Genomic DNA, 6689 nt, shown 5'->3' with positions numbered 1-6689 from the left:
ATTACAAAAAACCTTATTAATTTCCTCAGTCAGAAATCCATAGCCCTTCCAGTTCATACTGTATTTATCATCATGACAATCCCTGTGTTAGAACAGCCTAAATGCTGCACAGGAATGGGCAGGTATTATATATATGTATATATATATATGTGTGTGTGCGTGTGTGTGTGTGATCACACAAAACTAGAAGTTTATGTTTAAGCCCACAAGTGACCCTTCTGCCACCTTGAAAAGACAAAACATACATGAAAAACTGAGAACTTGTTTTGCTTTGTTCTGATTTTTTGACTGCTGCTTGACACAGTCAGCTCTCATCCAATTGTCACTTCTGTCCCTAAATAGCTTCAACATTAACAGCAAACTTCAGCAGTTCACGTATTTGATGGCAAAGCAATGAAAGAACATAGGATTCTGAAATTATAAAGTTGTCATAGAGATTTCTCTGAAATTGATTTTGTTTAGAGTGTGTCCTTTCATTCCTAATATTTGCCAGATATCTCCAGACTGAGTAACAACCACTGAAACCTGTTTTAGGTTCCCTCCTGAGCATCAATAATGAATACTTGGCTGGTCTGAGTTGGAAGGGACCCAGAAGGATCAGCAAGTCTAACTCTTAAGTGAATGGCTCATATGAGGGTCAAACCCAGAACCCTGGCCTTTACACCAAGATAATAACCAGAAAAAATGCTGCAAACTCTGAATCTGGACACATTTGACTGTGAGCCAGTGAACAGCACAAGCAGTTCCTGTGCTTTCAGACAGACTGTACATCCCTGTGAAAGAGCTGAGTGAGTGATTGACACCCTTCTAAAAGTCCATCAGGTAAAGAGGATCTGCATGTATCTTTATGTGAATGGAGAAGTAAAACTGCTTAATCAAAGCCCAAAAGCAATAAGGGGAGGAGGAGACATAGGATTGCAATAAAAGAAGAAACCAATAAAATCTATCTGTGGACAAGTAAGTAAGATATTAGGGGCAGCAATCTCTGCACTCCTGCTGAAGGGGCTGGGAGCAAACAGATCAGAGTTAAGTGAGAGGACAAGTCACTGTGGATGTGATCTCTGGCTACCAAACTCAACAGGGGCAGTTGGGACCACCCTTCTCTCTCATGTTTGCTGCACACACAGTCTCAGGGTGCAGATAAAATGAACACTACACTGAAGTAATATAATATTCAAAATTTAACAAAACAAAATTTAACAAAAATCAGGAAAACATTGTGATGCACCAGGAGGATTTAAACATCTTTAACAGTATTTAGCTGGTTTGCTACATTTCATGTTGGAGTGCTAGAAAATGCTTTGCATGGGATATGGAATTATTTCTATGGTCAAGAAAATTTCTAGGTGCAAAAAACACAGTAAGGAGAACTTTACATGAAAGGGTTTCCCAAGACCATTTTCTTCACTCCGCTTCCCAGGAAAATCCTTTTACTGAGGGCATGGGAAAAATGAACGTGGGGTTAAATGGTTGTGTCTGCTGGTTGTTTCCCTGTGGTACAACAATTAAGAAATGGAATGGGGACAGAAACCAGCTTGTGAAAACGGATCAGAAACGAAGAGCTTTTTTGTTATGAGAATCCCATCCTGACACATCAAGATGTATGTCACACATTCTGCAGCATCACCCCCAAAAGACATTTTAAGTGCAGATTTCCTTTTTTAATTTTCTTTTTCTGCACTGGGAAGGGACATTTCTCATGCTTGAAGGATGGAACAAGACGGGCTTTAAGGTCCCTCCCAACTCAAACCATTCTGGGATTCTGTGAATAGGACTGTTGGCCTAATCACTATAGTAGGTGTTGTGGATGTTTTTGCCAGCTTTAAAGCTCCTGACTATGGCCGACATGACTGTAATAATGTAACAGAGAACAGCTGACAGGACAAAAGAAACCTCCTGAAGTTCAACAAGACTGAAAAATTCTTTGCCTGGGATAGATTAACCCCCATGCCAGAGAGTCCATGAAGCTCCTTCATGTTCTCTGTCCGTATTAGTCCATTCCTATATTGTGAAGCAGACTGATCTATGAAGAGGCAGCAGGCCAAGTCTCCCTGCCCCACACAGAGGAAAACATGGAACATTTGAATGGCTGGGGTAGATGGGTGTGCACTAGCAGAGGATGCAGACATACATGACCATAACAAGGCTAAAGACCATAAGAACATGTTGATGCATGCATGGGATGCTTTCCTAAAGGATCTACATATTTTTATGGAAACTTCTTCTGCAAGAAAAAGTCTGTGCTGACCTAATGCATTAACCCCCAAAAACACATAACAGTAGCTTTCTGCTTCTGCTCTACTGCAGTTAACTAGTGGGGCAAGTGAAAAATCCCCAGTCTTTTAAAAGTACTGGAGAATATTCCCCTGGAATTGAGGCCCTGGCTCTAGTTTTGGACCTGCTCAGGAACATCTGTTGGGAGCATGATGATATCTAGGAGCCACTGGAGACATGCAGCACACCTCTTCTCAAAGCTGCATCTCTTTCCAATGAACTTTTGTAACAGAGCAGTATGCAAAGGTGATCTAGAGAGTCAAATCTGTCTTGGAGGTGAGACTGAGAAACTACGAATATGGAAACTGTATTTAAACAGAAAAAAACAGAGATCAAAATATTGTATATGCTTCATTAAAGTTCTCCAGAAAAGGAAAAATAGGACAGATTTGCAGTACAGCCATGTCCTAGAGACCTCAGGTGGTCCAAGAACTGCCCAGTTAATCACCCAGTTAATTGCCCAGTTAATTGCACAAGTGAGGCAATGAGCTGGTTTGAAATTTGGCAATTGACTGAGCATATTCACAAAAAAGTATTTCAGCAATTGGCACAGGAGCTCTCCAGGTGGGAATTTCCGTGTGCCCTGAAACCAACCTTCAGGCAGCACCCCTGCACAAAGGAATCCCTGTACTTAACTGAGCAATCATCCTGGAGGGAGAATGTGGAGAATCCAGCCCTTCCTTCCAGAGCTGCCCGAGGGGGTCCTGCTGCAAAACTGAGCATAGATAAGATGCTTGTAAATAGTCCATATAAACTGTCCCTGCAGACGAAGGAATGGTCACATGAGACAGATCTTTAGCAAATGCACAAGGTAGCTGGGAGAGTCTCAGAATGTCAAGATCTTCACCAGTGATGGATCTGCACCTGTGGCACTGGGGGGAGAACCGTGGGCCAGCTCCACCACAAGTGTTCAGTCCACCTCCTGTTGGAATGGTATCATTCCCCATTAGAGCATTACTTGGTACCAAGACATATAATATGGGCTTTAAAAAAAAAAAAAAACAAACCCAAAAAACCCAAAACAAAACAACCAACCCCCCCAACAAACACCCACAAAAACCCCACAACTGCCCCCCCCCAAAAAAAAACCAAAAGCAAGCAAGCAACAAAAAAGCCCAAAACCAACCCAAACCCACAAACCCCCAAACAATAAATTCCCTGTCCTTGTCTATGCAACAGATACAGGAATAACCAAGTACAAGAATTTAAAGATCACACAATTTGTTCATTATGCTGATTTTGTTCCAGCATGCAGGTGTATGTCTAAATCTAGAATACCAGGCACAGTTTCAACTAATATAGGCTGAGGTTTAGAATACTTTGGGATGAGCTTTGTGGCGAGATTGTATCTTAATATTTATTACCCTTTATTTAACGAAAAACCTGTCTTTCTGGTTTTGAACCCTCCTTGTCTGAATGAAATCAGCTGTCTCTGGGTTCTCCAGTGACAGCCCAGACAGAAAGGCTGTCTTGCTGCAGCTGGTTTTTGTTTTTTTGGTGGGTTGGTTTGATTTTTTTGTTTGTTTGTTTGGGTTTGTTTTGGTTTGTTTTGGTTTGGTTTTTGTTCTGTTTTTGTGTTTTGGGCTTTTTTTGGCTTTGTGGGGTTTTTTTGAGTCAAATATCGTAAGAAATTTCTTGATTTCTTTCTTCTCAGCTGTATTGTGTATCTAAAAGTGAAATACAGGACGTACTAAACAGAAACCCAGAGTGGAATTGTACCTGTTTTCAGTTTGTACTGCTCCTAGATACACCCATGATTTGCCTTGTAATTCAGTGGATATTTAGCATTTTTTCAGAAAGAGGGACTGTTAGTAACACCCTCCTTCCTTAGCAACAGCTCTACAACATGCAACAGAGTAGTCAGACCCAGTTTATGGGTACAATTGCTGACATGGCTTTAAATGGCTGGTGAGGCCCTGGCACAGGTTGCCCAGAGAAGCTGTGGCTACTCCATCCCTGGAAGTGTCCAAGGCCAGGTTGGACAGGGCTTGGAGAAACCTGGAGTAATGGAAGGTGTCCTTGCCCATGGCAGTGGTGGAACTGGATGAGGTCTAAGCTCCTTCCAACCCAAACTGTTCTGGGATTCTGTCAGGGTTATAAAAGCCAGGGAAAGGGAATACTTGTGTGGACGGTGTGGGGATGTCAAACACTGTTTCTGGTATTAGCCAAGTTTTAAGAATTTTGCATGGAATCCAGCTCACAGAGGGAGCTGTACACAGTGATCTTTAAATTCCAAAAGACTTTTTATCACATACCGGTGCAAACAATAAAAAAAAGTGTTTCAAACTTAAGGGTCATATAAAATAGCAAAACTCAGTTCAAAAATTAAGTATCTTTATTTGACACTTTTAGAAAATTTTTACAGTTTTAAACTAAAACAGACTAAAGGAAATTCCAGTGTTTTTTAAAAGCAAAAAAGAAGGAAAAAACCAAACAACCACAATTTCAGTTGACCAGTCATTTCCAAGTTTGTTTTCTTTCATTGAATCTATATATGCCTGAAAAAGGCTTCATTACTCCATGGAAAATTCACTCTTCAGAAACCCTTGGGATATTTCTCATCTCTTTGTCCCAAGATTCTGCCATCCCTGTTAATTTTGAAATAGGGTTTTTTCAAGTTACATCATAGAAGGAAAGCTAATCTACATTTGGTCACTGGAAATCCTATGTATTACAATGTATTTACATATAGAAAAATATATATATTATGATATGCTGTGCAACTGGATACAAGGCTGTAATTCAGTCAGGGGGAGGGCTGGTATCAAAACCGTCAAGGTCCATACAGACACAGGGTGGCAAAAGGCCACCCAGACTGAATTGAAAATCTGATGCATGTACTATGGTAAGATCTACCGTTTTGGAAAACCAGAAATATTTGCCAAAAGTGTCTTTCACTACTTGGAAACAAACTTGCTTTTCCCCTTGCTCTTCGTAATGGCTCTCTCCCACTGTCAACACAGGAAGGGATCTGTAAGGTGACACAGTCAGGTCTTTGTTATTACTTGCAAACAATAACAGCAAAAAAATTTAAAAAAAAACCCCTTGTACCATAGATATAAGGTACTTGTATCATCGACAAAAGTCACAGAATTACTGGTTTATCTATCCTTGCAGATATCATGCAATATGCACAATTTTGCAAGTCATCAAGTAGTAAATGCTACACCTTCCCCAGCCTGTGTGAGAGGAGAGCAACCCTCTTCACATGGGGGTCAACAACCCCACAATCAGCTGTGGCACTGATCCATCCACACGGCATATGCCATTGACAGACTGACTGACAAGGTAAAGGAAATGCAAGATAGGAACCAGGGAATCAGAGAAGGAATTCATTTTATCATCATCACTAGATCCAAACTAGATCCTTACAAAGAAATAAATTCCTCATTCTTTTTGTCCCATCTGCACTTCATTTCCATAGCTTGTTTGTTTGGAAATAGTAGCCTCATGCAGGAAAAATACTCCAACTAAGTTTTCACGCCAGCCTTCCTACACTGGCCAATTTTCTCAGATGTTCTTTTTTTCGGAGGGAGGGGTTGTTTGTTAGTGTGGTGTTTTTTTGCTTGTTTTACCTATTATTTTTTAAATTGTATTAAGGGGCCAAACTGCATAGCAGATCTTAAAATAGCAAACACTTATAATAGGTTGGATCAAGAGGATATCTTTCCTTCAGTACCTGAAATGAGCTTAAAATTTATTCTTCATGCGTACATATGTAGAGTTAAACAGATGCATTAACAATCTTTTAGTTTGCACTTTTCATAACACTATCCTACATATTAATATTTGAACACAATTGCAAAGTCCTTCCACAAGACACCAGACATTTAAGACTGTTCTACTGATAATGTTACCTCCAAGAATCTTCCCTTCCAAAGGCAGCTACTGTCAAGCATACAAGAAACGAATATTAATGGATCTTAACTCTAATCTCGTAAACCTTCTTTATACTGGTTGACATTTTTGCTTCCAGCCTCCCACCAATCCACACTCAAAGCACTTCTCATTCAGTTTTAGTAAAGTAACACTAGCAGGAATCACAGGTGGCTCGTGGGTTGCTGGTGGGTTGTCAGACCCCAGTTCCTCCAGCCCTGAAGAAACATGGTTAGCAATGAGCAGAGCATCCATGGGCAGGGCTCTAAATTCAGATTTTTCTTAGGTTTTGCTTTCCTATGTTGCTAGGCTGAAAGTACCAGAGACCCTAATTCCTGACAGTGACTTTAGGATGACAGAGGTTTTGTGTGTTCAGCCCCATGAGGAATGCAGTGTGTGGCCCTGGCACCAGGCTGGGCACAGTGCTCAATTCCCTGTTTCATGCCTTTCACATAGCACCAAGAGCACCTTGCGACACAGAGACTCCTCCTTGCTCTTCCACAACCAGTGCTGGCTCTGACAATTTGAGAGCCAAAAGG

This window comes from Lichenostomus cassidix, chromosome 28, assembly GCF_008360975.1.
Source record: "Lichenostomus cassidix isolate B80296 chromosome 28, HeHo_3.0, whole genome shotgun sequence".
In the NCBI taxonomy this organism is placed as follows: domain Eukaryota; kingdom Metazoa; phylum Chordata; class Aves; order Passeriformes; family Meliphagidae; genus Lichenostomus; species Lichenostomus cassidix.
This window is presented reverse-complemented; position numbering follows the sequence as displayed.